We start from the raw sequence: 15,373 nt of genomic DNA on the forward strand, positions 1-15,373 counted from the left end.
ACTCCTCACAAATGGTGACAAGGCCCATTGTAATCTCCCTCTTTATGGTACGCAAAATAATGGCCCCCCAAAGTTGCCTATGTTCTATTCCCAGAGCAACCTGTGACTGTGTTAGGTGACATGGCAGAGGGATGTTAAGATTGCAGATGAGGAGTTCCTGTCATGGCACAGTGGTTAATGAATCTGACTAGCAACCATGAGGTTGCAGTTTCGATCCCTGGCCTTGGGTTAAGGATCTGGCAATGCCGTGAGCTGTGGTGTAGGTTGCAGACGCAGTTTGGATCCCACATTGCTGTGGCTCTGGCATAGGCCGATAGCTACAGCTACTATTAGACCACTAGCCTAGGAACCTCCATATGCCATTGGAGTGGTCCCAGAAAAGGCAAAAAAAAAAAAAAAAAAAAAAATTGCAGATGAAATTAAGGTTGCTCATCAGCAGACATTAAGATAAGGAGCGCTGCCTAGGTTACCCAGCTGGGTCCAATAGAATCACAGGGTCATTCAAAGTTGAAGAAGGAGACAGAAAAGGAGAGTCAGAGGGTTGGGATGGGAGAAGAACTTGGCCAGCTGGTGCTGGTTTTGAAGATAGGAAAGAGGACCATGAGCCATTGCGTGTTGGAAGCCTCTAAATACCAGGAGAGGCAAGGAAGTAAGTTCTCTGCTGGAGCCTCCAGAAGAAACTCTGCCAATACCTTGATTTTAAACCCAGTGAGACCTCTGTTGGACTTCTAGCCTCCAGAACTGTAAGAGGATACATTTTTGTTGTTTTAAGCCGCCGTGCTCATGGTAGATTGTTTGAGGATTTAAGCTCAACTTCTAAACAAGAAAGCTAGCAGTTTCTCTTTTTTCTTTCTCTTTTTTTAACATTATCACCAGTTCCAGGTCTTTCTCAATGCATGTTTTAAATGAGAGAAACATCCTATAGCCTGTTCTTTCTAGTACTAGGGGGTAGGGAGAATGATTTTGAAAATTATTCAAGATTATGAATGTGAAAGAATCTATTCCAGAATGCCTGTTAGACCCAGCAGACCCTGGGGGCAAAGAGTGGTTCTGTCCACTTAAATGAACTTACTCTCTTGCTCTCTGGAATTGTAAGTCCTGGATATGTGTCCTGGTTTGAAATGCCTCGTGTAGCTGGACTGTGGTCAGCACTGCTGCAGAGAAGCCCAGCTGAAAATGATGAGGCTCAAAGGAATGGAGATGCGTTCTTATAACAGGCTTTGAAACAGCTTTTTGCTGACAGCTGCAGAAAGGTTTTCAACATGGTGGCAGGACCAGAAAGCATCACTGGCAGATGCTGTCAATCATCTTCCCATTTTGATGCCCCCAAATAGATTGCCTCTCCCAAAACAAGAGTTCAGAGTTCAACGGTGCGCTTTCTTCCCTGTCCTACTGCCCCCAGTTGGCCCCTCAGGGCTGTGCAACCTCAACCTTTTTGTAGCTGAATCTCCTATTTTCTCAAAAGAAAGCCAGAACCATACAGAACTCCCTAATGGAGATCTTAGAGGATAGCTGTTTGTAGTACCAAGGAAACAAGCACAGAGGCCAGGGTTATATGCAATGAGAGTGATGAGAATGATGGTTTTATGTAATTCACTGAGTCATGGTCTTAGTCACAGTTGTCATGTGCTTCTCTGTTTATGTGAGTTTTGACTATTTCAGTAGCAACGTAGATGGAGTGTTAGGACTTCATCAGCGGCTCATCTGCTCATTTACTCCGTAATCACTTACAAGCATGCACTACATGCTAAGCAGCATGGGGCCACAGGAGAGGACAAAGACCCCTGCACTCACAGAATTTATTTTCTAGTTGGGGAGGTGGGGTCAATACTAAACAGAATTAAGACAGTCGCTATGAGAAAAATAAGGCAAGAAAGGGGCTAGAGCATTCCTAGGAGTAAGAATAGGCAGGGAGGCCTCGCTGAGAAGATGAGACTTGAATGAAGATCAGAGGATGTGAAGGAGGAAATTATGCATCTATCTGGGGGAAGAGCCTTCCAGGCAGGTGGGGGGTGGGGGAGCCAACTGGGGGCAGTAGGACAGGGAAGAAATCATGTCATATCGATTCATCAGAGAATTGTTAATATCACTCCCTGCCCTGCTCTCTATGCAGTAGGGCCAACCACTGTCTGGTCAAACTTTTCCAGTCTGGGTCAATCTCTGTTCCTTAGCTTCCAAAATCTTATGTGTTCACCTGCTTCCCAATGTCTCAAATATTAGATTTAACCATATGAAATTGCCAAAAGGCAACCATTTTTGACCCATGGAAATGGGAGTTTCATATGGTTCAACCTAATACATTTAGAAAGCTGTAATGAAAAGTAAATGTAAAATGCAGGCACGCCCCCTGGAGTTCCCATTGTGGCTCAGTGGGTTAAGGACCTGACACTGTCTCTGTGAGATTGAGGGGTTGATCCCTGGACATGCTCAGTGGGTTAAGGATCCAGCGTTGCTGCAAGCTGTGGTGTAGGTTGTATATGCAACTTAGAGCCTACGTTGCTATGGCATAGGCCAGCAGCTGCAACTCTGATTTCACCCCTTGCCTGGGAACTTCCATATGCCACAGGTGCAGCTGTTTAAAAAAAGAAATGCAAGCACCCCAGGAGTGACTTGGGGGAAGCATTTGATGGATGTTAATACTTTTCCTTTCATCCTTTCCTCTGAGAAATTCTTGGTGACTTCACTTCTTCCACAAAAATGTGCAGGGAGCTGGTAGTTGAGCCTTTTCTATAAGCCCACATTAATTATTGTTGCCTTGACTTTTTTCACCAGTTTTCCCTCCTGTCCCCTTAAAGTTTATGTTAGAGACCTGCCGGGGCCAGCTCAGCAGGATGGGGCTGAAGAACGGGTGCTGCGGAACTTAAGGAAAAATAGTTAACATAAAACAAGACACAGAGACATTTATCTTAAGTAAAGGTGGGAGCCAGGGACTCAAGTTCTCAGGGACCAAGAGCGCCGGGGAACTCCAGATCTCAGGGACCAAGAGCACTCTGCCTCAAGAAACCACACTGCTTTTATTGTGAGATCCAGTGAGGAGTGGCTATGGGTGGATGATACAGGGTTTGTTTAGAAAGCCACTTAGGTGGTAAAGGGTTAAGCTCTTACTCTGACCTCTAGGCACATAACAGTTCTTAAACTTAAGTCACTTATGCCTTTAGGTCTTTGCTCTTAAGCTTAAGTCATTTACCAGCACTGTGACTGTTTCTCCAAGAAGGAAGATGGGATAAAGTAAGACAAGAAGATGGGAGAAAGTAAAGAAGGACAAGATGGAGTTTTCAAGGAAACATGTCTTGCAACAGAGACCCACCTATTCCCTGGGTGGTTGGCCATGGGGGGCCCATATACACACCTACCCACGGGGCGCATGGTCTTACCTACATCTCAATACAATTGGCTATGAGTTGAACAAAACTGCAGGGAGGCAACCTTCCATGTAGCCACACAGCTGCTTTGTCTCATGTCTAAATTTTTCTCACTCTGGCCCCTACCAGCTGGGAGTGCTGAGCAAAAAGATGGTGCACAAGAGCTGGTGAGAAGACCTGCCAGTGGATGCTGAACTTCCTCAAGGCTTTGGGTCTGGTCTGAGGGACGCTTCAGGACCATTATACACATGCCCCGAGGCTAACCTCTTCAGGGAGGGCTTCATGTTTAGACTTGCTCTTTACCCCAAAGGCAGGTGTGTGTGTGTGTACACCTATTTATATAAGCATTCAAAATTTATCATAGGGAGTTCCTGTTGTGGCTCAGCGGTAACAAATCCAACTAGTATCCTTGAGGACACAGGTTCAATCCCTGGCCTTGCTCAGTGGGTTAAGGATCTGGCATGGCTGTGGCGTAGGCTGGCAGCTGCAGCTCCAATACAATCCCTAGGCTGGGAACTGCCACATGCCGCATGTGCAGCCCTAAAAAGCAAAAAAAATCTTTTTTCATAACGTTGTTTTGACATTCCTTCATTTAAAATATATTTTGGGGGAGTTCCCGTCATGGCGCAGTGGTTAACGAATCCGACTAGGAACCATGAGGTTGCGGGTTCGGTCCCTGGCCTTGCTCAGTGGGTTAACGATCCGGCGTTGCCGTGAGCTGTGGTGTAGGTTGCAGATGCGGCTCGGATCCCGCGTTGCTGTGGCTCTGGTGTAGGCCAGTGGCTACAGCTCTGATTCAACCCCTAGCCTGGGAACCTCCATATGCCGCGGGAGCGGCCCAAGAAATAGCAACAACAACAACCAACAACAGACAAAAGACAAAAAAGACAAAAAAAAAAATATATATATATTTTGGGGAGTTCCCATCGTGGCTCAGCAGTTAACGAACCCAACTAGGATCCATGAGGATATGGGTTCAATCACTGGCCTTGCTCAATTGGTTAAGGATCTGGCATTGAAGTGAGCTGTGGTGTAGGTAGCAGATGTGGCTCGGATCTGGTGTTGCTGTTGCTGTGGTGTAGGCCAGCAGCTGTAGCTCAGATTCGACCCTTAGCCTGGGAATTTCCATATGCTGCAGGTGCACTCCTAAAAAGACAAAAAAAAAAAAAAAAAAAAAAAAAGCTCTAGAGCAAATCATTTAAAAAATACATTGGATGGCATTCCTGTCATGGCGCGGTGGTTAATGAATCCATCCAACTAGGAACCATGAGGTTGCAAGTTTGATCCCTGGCCTTTCTCAGTGGGTTAAGGATCTGGTGTTGCTGTGAGCTGTGGTGTAGGTTGCAGATATGGCTTGGATCCCGCGTTGCTGTGGCATAGGCTGGCAGCTACAGCTCTGATTAGACCCTCTAGCCTGAGAACCTCCATATGTCATGGGAGCGGCCCTAGAAAAGGCAAAAAGACAAAAAAAAAATTGGAATCCTTAAAAATAGAAGTGACCTAGCCTTCTTTAAGACTTCTGGGAAGGCCTAGGTCAATTTCCCTGACAAGGTCAAGAAATTGAAAAAACAGAGAGCTTCTCTGTGACTCTGGGACCATCTCTATCAGCATCACCTACAGACTGAGGCATACTCCTGTCTACTGAGGCAGAATCACTGGGACCTGGCCAAAGAGCCTGCATTTGAAAAAAGTTCCCACATGTAACTTCTGCAAACTCAAGATGGAAAGCACAGGGCCGGGGAGTTGGAGGGATCATTAGCCACTGGATTTCCCTACGAAAGGGGTAGGTCTGAGGATGGGAAGGAAGAGCAAGACCTTGATGCATCTGGGCAGTGACCAGTGGCGACGGAGATGAGTAGAAAAGGGATGTTGGGTGGGTGGCATGACTCTCAAGGAGGAAGTATTTTCCATGGGTGGCTGAGTGATGAGGGGTGTGGATCTCAGGCCCACCATCTTTTCCAGGCTCTTCCCCAGGCAGCATCTTGTTGAAGCTGCACAGCTGTGCTGGGAGGTCCTATGGGTAGACCAAGTGACATCAAAACCACCTTACAAAGAGGAAAGGGGTAACAAATGTGCTCTCCTGTCCTCTTCTTGAGCTCTCTCCTTGGTATCCCATTTCTGGTAATTCCCGCTGGACACAGGTGATGGCAAACTCCAAATGGTTCTGCCATTATTTCAATCCTCAAATCTGTACACCATGCGTGATGATGACTTGACAAGGAGTTCCTGGTCATTTCGCTTCCTAGCGTGAAATGTGGGAGCTGTTTGTGAGCTATTAACAATTTATTAATAACTCAGGATGACCTCTAATCAGGAGAAGAATTAGCTGCTTTGTCAAGTGCAGAGGAAGGATAATTGGTGTATTTGAAAGAGGCCTTGCCCACAGAACCCCTCTGTCCTCTTCTTTTGCTTCTGCGTCTCCTGCGAGTCACATCCTCAGCAGTGGGCAGAGCCAGTAGGCAGGACAGGAGACCCTGGGGTGGGCGGGGAGCACCTGTCAAATTGGAACAAGCCAAGACACCCTGGCCCTAGTCCACTGCTCCCAGTCTGGCCAGTCACAGATGTGACTTAGCTTGTCTTCCTGGGTGGTATGGACTTTGGAAACCTAGATTGCCAGGCTGGAGTGATTTGGCAGACTGCCAGCCTTGTTGAGGCATGGTTTGCCACTTGTTCAGCTATCCCATTGGGCAAGAGACTCATGGGTCTTATGGTTCCCTTTTCTCAAGAGTCTCTGCTTACAGGTGTGCAGGTCCCAGGAATTACAGTGGAGCGAGCAGCATTGCCCCTACACCTGGGCAATAGGGACCCCCAGACCCTCTTGCTTTAGATGGGTGTGTCTCAAACACTTCTGCCTTTGTGATCTAGTGAGAATGTTTTTTTTATAAGTTTGAAACCAATTAAGAAAACAAGAGGCTTTCCTGTCATGGTTCAGTGGTAACAAGCCAACTAGTACCCACAAGGATGTGATTTCAATCCCCGGCCTCTCTCAGTGGGTTAAGGATCCTGCGTGAACTGTGGTGTAGGTTGCAGATCCTGTGTTGGCTGTGGCTGTGGTGTAGGCCAGCAGCTACAGCTCCATTCGACCCCTAGCCTGGGAACTTTGGTATACCACAGGTGTGGCTCTAAAAAGCAAAGGAAAAAAAAGAACAATCTGGAAGGAATACTGAGGTTTTTTTTTCAGACACCAACTATGTTATTCCAACATCACCTCCCCAATTCTTCAACCCCAACTGGATGGCCTGCAATTTAATTCAGTTTGGACACTATCTGGAATTAGCACAGAACTTACAAGTTAAGGCCTCAGCCCCACGGTAATGTCCCCACTTCAGATGCTGTAAATGGGGTCTGCAGGCACCTGCACTTCTGCTCAGTTGACATCAAATTCAAGGTTTCCCACAACTCTTCAGTTTCCATAATCACCAGAATGACTTGCAGAACTCAGGAAAGCACTTACAATTACAGGTTTACTCTAAAGGAGATAAGGCAGGAACAGCCAAATAGAAGAGATGTATAGGGCGGGCGAGGTATGGGAGCTGCACAGAGCTGCCATGCCCTCTCCAGGGGCGCCACCCTCCCAGGGCTTTCATGTGCTTACCAACCCAGGAGCTCTCTCTGAATCTCCTTTATTTAAGAGTTTTGTTTGTTTTGTTGTGTTTTTGGCCATGCCCAAGGTTTGTGGAAGTTCTGGGCCAGGGATCAAACCTGTGCCACAGCTGTGGCAATGCTGGATCCTTAACCCACTGAACCATTAGGGAATGTCCTCAAGAGTTTTTATAGGACCTTCTTCATGTAGGTGTGATTGATTAAATCATTGGCCATTGGTGATTGAACTCTATCTCCAGCTCTTCTCTCCTTCCAGGAGGCAGCTGGGGCTGAAAGGTCCAACCCTGTAATTTTGCTTGAGCACCACCACACCCCTTCTGTAGCTACCTGGGGGCCTTAGCTTGATTCTTCTCATTAGCATTAACTAGGGTGGGGTTCAAAGATCCTCTTTATGAATAACAAAAGATATCCTGTTACTTAGGAAATTCCACATTTAGGTGCTCTGTGCCAGGAACCAGATATAAAGACTAAATCTGCATCTAAAAAAAAATTTTTTTTTTAATAATGCAGATATATACACTGGGTTCCCCAGGCCAGATAATAGTCTAAGAGCTGATCTTCAGTTTAGAAACTGATTTTTTTTTTTTTTCCTGATTTAGGGGTATCGATTTCCACTAACCTAACTCACAGGAAATTGATGTATAAACCAGAATGTCAATTTACTAAGTTTCCAGTATTTTACCAGTTGATGATGACAGTTGTATACAGCAGTGAATAATTTTTTTCTTTTGGAAAGTGGTAGAAAACCATACATATATTTTCCTGACCAGTTCTAGGCACTATGAAGAACAACTACTGCTTTTCTCATGTTTCTCTCTCAAGAGATTGACTTGTCATTTTGGGCCTTACCCGGCTTTCACAGATTGGCATAGCTACGCTGGATTTCCAATTCCAATAATTACTGCTTTGGGTAGGGAAATGGCCACAGATTTTGTCAGGGTTCCATGAACTCAAACCAAAATTTAGATACGAGTAAGTCTTTTGCCAGTTAGAAGTGCATAAGCTAAAGTAGGAAAAACTTTTCTTTCAAACCTTTTTTTCCATGAGACATTGGTGACTACTATTCCTTCTTTGCAAGGAAAGTTAGCAGAAGCCAAAACAAATGAACAGGGAGCAAAAACACATGTTAGAGATGATCCTTCTGCTTCACGCAGATAGTGTGTGCATGATTTTTATAGCAAGTATACATTGAACTGATGAACATTCCTAAGCCTATTAAGTCAAAATAAGTAGGTTCAGGATTGCTTGGCTAAATCACAGTTCAAATGTTGGAATTAAATATGAATATTAAATGCTGTTCCTCTAGGAGACCATGGCTGCCAGCATCTTATCTCTCTGACCACCTCTGATAGTGTATACACTGCAGCAACTTCTATGGATGGCTGATCCTGTCCTTACTAGTGATAGGAAAAAAAGTATATGACACTGTTGTGTTCCCTTTCCTCTACCCCACCCTAAACAAATGGCCTTTGAAGAGCACTTGTGTGCCCTGCATCCTCTTGGTCCTTTGCCCTCTAAGAAGAATCCTGTCATTGACCAGCCCTTTCCTAGGTTTTATGTTACCAAGTGAGAGGAGTGGTTCAGTAGAGAAGTTGGATGAATAGGGAAGGGCTGGGGCTTCCTGACCTGTCTTCTTCCTATGGGAAGAATTAAGGTTTGAGAACATTTGCCTCTCTGAATGTGGGACAACCAGAAAGGAGAAGAAGGAATTGTTTTTATTTATTTTTTAATTTTATTATTATTATTTTTATCTTTTTGCCATTTCTTGGGCCACTCCCTCGGCATATGGCAGTTCCCAGGCTAGGGGTCGAATCGGAGCTGTAGCCACCAGCCTACGCCAGAGCCACAGCAATGCAGGACCTGAGCTGAGTCTACAACCTATACCACAGCTCACGGCAACGCCAGATCCTTAACCCACTGAACGAGGCCAGGGATCGAACCTGCAACCTAGTGGGATTCATTAACCACTGAGCCACGATGGGAACTCCATGAATTGTTTTTAAACATAACTGTAGGTTTTAAGTTGCACCCCTTCATGCTCCTGGGAGAGGCTAGCAGAATTTGAAATTCCTTTTAGTGATGGGTCTCTATTCCTTTGAATGAGAAACTAAGCTGAGATGGGGTTTTTCAGATGATTTTTCTCCCTTTCCAAGCTGTGATGGATGGTTATTCTGACCCCCCATGTACTAACTATTCTGCTTGGTGGTATCTTTCGAATCATTCCTTTTACTGTATTTGCTTTTGAATTTCTCTTTTTAGATGTTTGGGTTAGTTCTCTGCTGGATGGCAAACTTCTGGAGGGTGAAGACTTGTCTTAATGCTGCTTGGAATCAACCAGAGCTTAAAGCACAGAATTAGTTGCATAATAGGGTGTCAATAAATCCTTAGTGAACAAGCGAATGAATGCAGGACTTGGGGAATTATGCTAACACTGAGTTTCCACTGTTTCACCTATAGTCTTCCATGTTAGGAGGACAGCTTTCATTCATCTAAGACCCTGGACTGTGTCACGCCACACTGGACATGGCCCAGAGGGGTCATCTGCCATATAACTTGCTAAGAGCCCCAGAGGATCCTTCTTGGTTTATTTGGCAGAGTAGGTATTTTCTCCTCCTACCTACTTGGGACCTCAGAGGTCATGAACAATAGCCTAATAAATGCATCTTGAGGGAAGCTGGCCTTTGGAATTGTTATAAGATGTATTAATGTGAGCCTAGGGATACTGTGGCACAGATGACTAGTCAGCAAGGTTTCAGTTTGGTGATCATCTTGGGAGGAAAAAAAAATTCCAACAACAGAGGCCCACAGCTGTACTCCCTTCACTTCCAATCTCCTTGCTCCAAATAATTCGGTTTAAATTGCTCCCTAGGTAAGAAGGAGAGAAGAAACGTTTGTCAGTCTGTATCTTCCTTCCTCACCTTCTGAGGTTCAGAGGTGTTGAGTTACCCATGTCCCAACAGCCAGACAAATGAAGAAGAGTTTGTTTTTTTTATTTTTATTTTTTTAAGTGCTGCAAGTGAGGCATATGGAGGTTCCCAGGCTAGGGGTTGAATCAGATCTATAGCTGCCAGCCTACGCCACAGCAACGTGGATCTGAGCCACATCTGTGACCTATGCCACGGCTCACCGCAATACCGGATCCTTAACCCACTGAGCGAGGCCAGGGATTGGCCCCTCGTCCTTGTAGATACCATTTGGGTTCATTTCCACTGAACCACAAGGGGAACTCCGAAGAAAGTTTTAAAAAATGTTCTGCTCTTAGTGGATCACAGAGGCAGTAATAGGCAACTAGCTCCCCAGTAATACATAACTAATCCATTCTCAATGCACGTGGGCCAAGGAGAGCTAATTTAATCTCATCCTTCATTAGCTCATCCATTGTCTGAAATCAAAACCCAGTGTAAGACAATCAGCTGAGAACAAATTGCCATTTTGTGCAGCTGTGGGTTGAAGCTGGTTCCCTGCAGCTCCACCCATTGGACTCCATTTGCTATTATTTCCATTGCTTATTCCTGTTTACTAGATGTTCGGCACCACTGCTGGCTCCCACTGTCATTTCTCCTCACAAGGGGCTTTCTTTCCTGTTGGGACTGGGTGTTCCTTTTTTTTTTTTTTCTTTTTAGGGCAGCACCTGCGGCATATGGAGGTTCCCAGGCTAGGGGTCGAATTGGAGCTATAGCCACCAGCCTAAGACACAGCCGTGCCAGATTCGAGCTGCATCTACAACCTACACCACAGCTCATGGCAATGCTGGATCCATAACCTGCTGAGCAAGGCCAGGGATAGAACCCACATCTTCATGGATACTAGTTGGGTTCATTACCACTGAATCACAACGGGAACTCCCTGGGTGCTCTTTTGAAATGAGAAATGCCAGCTCTGTGCTTTGTCAGGGGAGCAAAGTTTCTCTCTTCTTGAAAACCAACCACCAGGACCAGCCCACAGGTGACTAGGTCCTGGTTTGTGACCGAGGCCTTAAAGATGACCCCAGCCATGTGGAACTAAGAAGTTTAGTCACAGGTATTTGAGAGGAGGCAGAACTAAGAGAGGTTTGGAGAAGGGAGGCAGTTAGGAGACCAGGAGAACCATCTTCCTCTTCCTGAAAGATGCCTAGTGTCAATCTCCAGAGCTGCACTGTGAAGACGCTGTGAGGGGATAGACATGCAAGCTTGTCAGCCTGGCGCCTGGGATCTGAGAAAATGCAGGCCCCAGGGCTGGGCTTTCAGTCCCTAAATGCCTCCTACCTGTGGGTTGCTAATATTTCATTCTTTGGAGTCCAGAGAATGGTTGTTTCTGTAAGTATTGATCATTTCTGCAGTTAATATTTTGCAACTGGGGTGAGCCTGAGATACAGAACCCCCAGTGCTCAGAATGGCCAGGCCTGGTCCTTGCTGGCTGCTCGTGGCCTCCTCAGTTTCCTGCAGTGGGCAGTGCATATATGATCATCTTTATAGTTTCTAAATCTGACGAGGCTGGCAAATGCTCTCTGACCAAGTCTTCTCCTGACAGATATGAGTCACACAAAGGGACTTAATCTCAAGGAAGCAGGTTCCACTTCTGAAATTTGAGGCATTGAATTTGTGATCACGAGACTTTCAAAGGGGCTCAGAGATCAGGCAGAACATCTGGAAAACTAAAGGCCAGAATCCAGGGGGTATCCAGAGAAATAAGCATGACTGACCAAAAGGAAAAATGGAGTTTGAGACCAAGCCATTTGGACTCAAACCTGTGACACCGGTGACCACACTGGGCTCTGGCCCAGTAAAGGCCAGACTCTGAGAGCAGGTAGATCCGGGCCTGCAGAAGAACCACACAGGCACTCTAACTTCCAACAGAAAACACCAGATCTGATAAAGAGGCAGTACATTCGAAGCTGTTGTCCACCACTTTCTTTTCTATATAACATCAGACACTGCCCTCGTGATCCTATTCAGCATCCTTCAGTCTCTAACCTAGCCTTGCTCAACCAGTGACCTTAGTTGAGATTCCCCCAAAGCAGAGCCCGAGACAAGGGCTCAGGGAGTTTACCTGGGAAGTAATCTCAGGAAAGAGGTGAGGAAGTAGAAGGGGTGAGATGGAAACAGAGGAAAAGCCATCCTCGGGATGTTACAGAAATTGTCACAGTGGTCATCTGGGGCTCACCAATGCCAGGATTGCTGCAAAGCATGCAGAATCCTCTAGATTTGCACCCCTGGTGGAGAGGATGGGGTCAGAACATTTACTACTTTATTCTCCATTGGTTGAGAGTTGCCTCCAGTCCTCTTAACTCCCCTGAACTTCAGAGTTGTACATACATGAGGGTACTCTGGAGCAGAAGGCAGACCATGAATGGCACAAGTTTGCAGCAAGATGACCCTGGGCTCATACAGAACTGAAGTGGGACCTTGAGAATGTGACCTGGGCATTGAGCAAGGCTAGGTTAGAGCATCAGTTCTCAAACTGAGTGATGCCCAATACCAGCTGCATCAGCACCACTTGGGAACTTATTAGAAATGCAAATTCTTGATTCTGAATTAGCAATTCTGGGAGTGGAGCCCAACGGTGCTCCATATGTCTCTTTCTAGTTCCTCCCCAGCCTCAGCCAACCCCTAGAGGCAACCACTGTCCTGAAATTTTTTCCCACTGTCAACTGGTGTTGCCTGCTTTCAATTTTTATTTTAAAGAATCATTTAGTAGATATGCTTTAGGGCAAAGCTTCTTGCAACTCAGCATAAACTTTTGAGGTTCTGCAGGTTGTTACTTGTATCTATGGTTCATTCCATTTTTTTTTTTTATCTTTTCTAGGGCCACACCTGCGACAGATGGAGGTTCCCAGGCTAGGGGGTCGAATCGGAACTGTTGGCTGCTGGCCTACGCCAGAGCCACAACAATGTAGGATCTGAGCCGCATCTGCACCCTACACCATAGCTAATGGCAATGCTGGATCTTTAACCCACTGAGTGAGGCCAGGGATTGAACCCACAACCTCATGGTTCCTAGTCAGATTTGTCAACCACTGAGCCATGACGGGAACTCCAGTTCATTCTTTTTCATTGCTGAGTAGTATTCCTTTGTGTAATTATATTACAGTTCATTTATTCATTCTGCTTTGGGACATTAGATTGTTTCCAGTGTTTTGACTATTTTGAATAAAGCTATATGAGAGTTCTTGTGCAAGCTTCTTGGAGTGGTACCTGTACTTCTTGCAAGTTAATGATAATAGAATGCAACATGAATACTTTACCACATAACCCTTGTGGTCATATAATGCATGTTCTGGGGTGATTAACCCAATGTTTTCTCAAACTTGAGCACCTCACAGCTGCCTTGTTCTTAGGACACCAGACAGCACTATACTTGGAGGCCATTTTAAGGAGCAAAATCACCATTAAAAAGCACAAAAATATAGAGTTTCCTTTGTGGCTCAGTGGTTAATGAACCCAGCTAGGATCCCTGAGGATGTGGGTTTGATCCCTAACCTTGCTCAGTGGGGTAAGGATCCAGCATTGATGTGAGCTGTGGTGTAGGTCACAGATGCGGCTGGGATTCCATGTTGCTGTGGTGTAGGCTGGCGGCTGTCGCTCTGATTCGACCCCTAGCCTGTTAAATTTCCCCATGCCACAAGTGCGGCCCTAAAAATAAATAAATAAAGGCACTACAATCTGAAAAACAGCACAAAATAGACTGTGAAACATACATGTGCTGACTCACATTTTTTTTGGAGCTGTGCACTTGTCCTAGAGCTGTGCTAGTATTGATTTTGGAGTTTAAAAAATTCATTTTAACAAATGGCTTTTGCAAATGTAGAATCTGCAGGTAATGATGTTTTGTATATAAAGCTTGGAACTTGGTGCATGTGGTGGTCTTAAGTCCATTATTTGGCACTTTTTCCTTTTAGAGGTAGGTCACTGTACTCTCTGCTCGAATATGGGGAAGGGACCCCAACATTGTGAGCTCAATTCCAATTTGTATAGAGGTGACTGGACATTTTACAGGGAGAGTGGGTGGGGGGGGGGAAGGAATGAGAAGGGGCTCAAGAGAAGAAAGTGAAAAATTAGTAAAGTCAGGTGAAAGGATAGATTTGTGTTGATGTGATTAGGTCATCTCTGTCTGCTTAATGGCCTTTCTCAAAGTTAGGCTTCTACCCACCCCCTCTCCGCCCCAGATATTGAGAGACACGTGCTTTCTCCTTATCAATGATGACTTTTCCAAGGAATGGCTTTTAGGTCCTTGACAAAGATACTTCCAGGTTATAAACGATACATCACAGGTCAAAGGGACAGAGAAAGGATTTACAACAGTAAGATTTTAATCAATGCCTGAAGAAAAGGGCACTGGGGCCTATCCAGTGTTGGCTGGAACAGATGCTTAGTTCTTTTGGCAGCTTGAACTTTTCCAGACAGAAATTCAGCAGAGGCTGGGTCACCCCAGGGACGTGGCCTTCAGCTGCTGGAACCCAGGCTAGAGTTTGGTCAAGCCTCTTAGCACAGGAGTTTGGATGGAGTCACTCTTGCCAAGCTTTTGTAGTTCTCAACATCATGGAGCACAGCCAAGCCATCCCTCTGTGTGAAACCTGAATCCCCGGCCTCCAGAATCTGCGATAAAGCAGTGGTGGTTCACATACACTCAATTTGGGGGGACTTGGGCTGCAGCACTAGCTCCTGGAATATCACAGTTTACCTCATCTGGTAAGAGTGGCCCTATAGATTTCTGCCTCTGATCAGCAGAAATAAACCAGCCCAGCCATCAAAATGCCTTGAATGGCTTGCACACTCCATCCTCAGTCCTGGTCTAAAGAACACTTAGCAGTTGGCTGCCATGGGTTGAAACCAGAAGAGTACCACTGTTTTTGATGGGCATCCTGACCATGATTAGCCCCAGGAAGGGGTGGGGGGAAGGGAAAGCAAGTCAGCAGCCATCAAACTATGATTGACTATGCCAGGAAAAAATGGATTAGCAAATACAGAGGCTTTGCTCAGGGGATTGCAGTGAGGAACTGTGTAGAAGGGGTGAGGCGGGTAGGAGTAGGGGCAGAGGGTGATGTCCAGTGGGATTTTCACAGTGACCAGATTGTAGAAAGTCATGCCATCACAGAATATCAGAGCAGACCTGACTTTCAAGGGCACTGAATCCAGCCTCAAGCATTTCCACCAAAGAATCCCCAAGGCAAGAGAGAGGCCCAGAGGTTTGGTTGAAGTGGCCCCCATGATTGAGGGCATGCCCTTGAAATTTCCTCTTTTAGAAATTATCCACCATACTCCATAATACACATTTTTTAAAATGCTTCCTTTCTCCAAAACTTGCATCAAATTGATGATTTGGAAGGTGCATTACATGACCCTTGTGGTTTTAACATTCCTTGGATGACTCGGACTTGGCCCAGCACCCTTGTTTCATAAGTATAGTCTTCTATACATCCACTGGTTTGA

General features: G+C 45.7%; 1 long non-coding RNA gene across 1 annotated transcript in view; it reads left to right on the forward strand.

Annotated features, from left to right (window-relative positions):
* Window positions 1–653: 653 nt before the first annotated feature.
* LOC146395490 (uncharacterized) overlaps window positions 654–15,373 on the forward strand; it is a 52,030-nt gene continuing 37,310 nt past the window's right edge. Inside the window, exon 1 of the long non-coding RNA XR_014831170.1 lies at window positions 654–743. This is a non-coding gene — a long non-coding RNA (uncharacterized LOC146395490). The remainder of the gene's footprint in view (window positions 744–15,373) is intronic.

This window comes from Sus scrofa, chromosome 16, assembly GCF_054392235.1.
Source record: "Sus scrofa isolate SSC_HxYL_T2T_F1_AM1 chromosome 16, Sscrofa_HxYL_maternal_Yorkshire_Landrace_v2.0, whole genome shotgun sequence".
NCBI lineage: Eukaryota > Metazoa > Chordata > Mammalia > Artiodactyla > Suidae > Sus > Sus scrofa.